We start from the raw sequence: 2,068 nt of genomic DNA on the forward strand, positions 1-2,068 counted from the left end.
AAAATCTCCAACTCTTATAATCACATGTTCTGAACTCAAGCAGGGCCCTGTGGGATTCCTAAGCATGGAAATCTTTCTGTCCCCTGTTTCTTGACGCTAGCCTTAATGACCTTTTTCAAGTTCCAAAGGGTAGAATCAAGTAGTTGCTAATTTAGGAAGGGAGACTGAGGCAAAGACTATGGAAGGACAAGCCAGGAAATAAAGAGTGCTGTCTTGAGGTAGGGTCCTGGCATGACCACGAAGGATACACATAACGTTATTAGGCTCTTTTAAGTGGTTAACCTCTTTGAGAGTTGGACCATAAAGAAGGTTGAGCATTGAAGAATTGATGCTTTCATACTGTGGTGCTGGAGAAGACTCCTGAGAGTCCTTTGGACAACAAGCAGATCAAACCCATCAATTCTAAAGGAAATCAACCCTGTATTTTCATTGGAATGTGATGCTTCCGATGCTGAAGCCAAAGGTTCAATAACTTGGCCACCTGTGATGAAGAGTCAGCTCGTTGGAGAAGACCCTGATGCTGGGAAAAATTGAGGGCAGAAGGAGAATAAGGTGGCTGGATGTTATCACCAACTTAATGGACATGAATTTGAGCAAACTCCAGGAGATGTTGAATGACAGAAAGCCTGGTGTGCTGAGGTCAATGGGGTCGCAAAGAGCGACTGAACAACAACAAAGAGGTTAATATTCTTCATACCAGAGAAAGACACGTCCCTCCACTCACGTTGCCTTAAAGTAATCAGAAAAGCTGATTACTGTGCATCCGTAATTAGTAATTACTGTGCATTACTGTGAAGACTGTGCATGCTCAGTCACTTCAACCATGTCCAATTCTTTGCAACCCCATAAACTGTAGCCCACCAGGCTCCTCTGTTTATGGGACTATCCCAGCAAGAATACTGAAATGGTTGCCATTTCCTCCTTCAGGGGATCTTCCTGACCCAGGGATCAAACCCTTGTCTCCTGAGGCTCTTGCACTGGAGGGCGGATTTTCTACCACTGAGCCACCTGGGAAGTGCCAATCTTTTCAGCATCCCTCTACTTAAAGCATTGTCATGAAAGTTCTCACCAAATACCCCTGGGTTGGGACTTTGTGAGGGCAGAAGCCCACTGTGCCCCTCTTTGCCTGGCAAACCAATAAAGCTATTCTTTTCTACTTCACTCAAAACTCTGTTTCTGAAATTCAGTTTGGCACTGGTGAACAGAGACTGAGATTTTGGCATCAGTTATCCTGTCATCCAGCCCCCATCCTTAGGTGCAGTTTAGTAGTCACCTCACTAACCTAGGAAGAGGTACCTTTTGGATCTTACTTCTTAGACAATTCCAATGATTTTAAGGAGCTCTGTGCCATAAACCAGGATGAAGAGTCAATATATACATATATATTTCTTATATACCACAATATCATACAGGAATAAGTCAATGGTTTTGAATTATGTTATAAAGATGAGTCCCCAGGTATGAAGACACAGTGTATTCAAAGACTAAGGAAAAGAAAAAAAAAAACAAAACAGGGTTTTTTGGTTTTTTTTTTTTTGCAGTAAGGTAGTACTTTTAAAGTACTAAACAATTAAGAAAAGCTAATTCGAGCTAAAGTAATATTGAAAAGAATAATTCAAATAACATTTTACATTTACTAGAAAAGGAAATATACTCCTACTACTGTTAATAATGATGATGATGACTAGTTTTGTGCAAACCTTTTTGCTAAATATTTATAAACATTATACTAAGTATCAAAAGCTATTTTATATGATGCAGAATGCTACTTATATTTGAAAAGATAGCTATACATATAATAAGGAGAAGGCAATGGTACCCCACTCCAATACTCTTGCCTGGAAAATCCCATGGACAGAGGAGCATGGTAGGCTGCAGTCCATGGGGTTGTGAAGAGTCAGAAACGACTGAGTGAATTCATTTTCACTCTTTTACTTTCATGCATTGGAGAAGGAAATGGCAACCCACTCCAGTGTTCTTGCCTGGAGAATCCCAGGGATGGGGGAGCCTGGTGGGCTGCCGTCTATAGGGTCGCACAGAGTTGGACACGAGTGAAGTGACTTAGCAG

The sequence above is a fragment of the Bison bison genome, unplaced genomic scaffold, assembly GCF_000754665.1.
Source record: "Bison bison bison isolate TAMUID 2011002044 unplaced genomic scaffold, Bison_UMD1.0 scf7180017864118, whole genome shotgun sequence".
In the NCBI taxonomy this organism is placed as follows: Eukaryota; Metazoa; Chordata; class Mammalia; order Artiodactyla; family Bovidae; genus Bison; species Bison bison.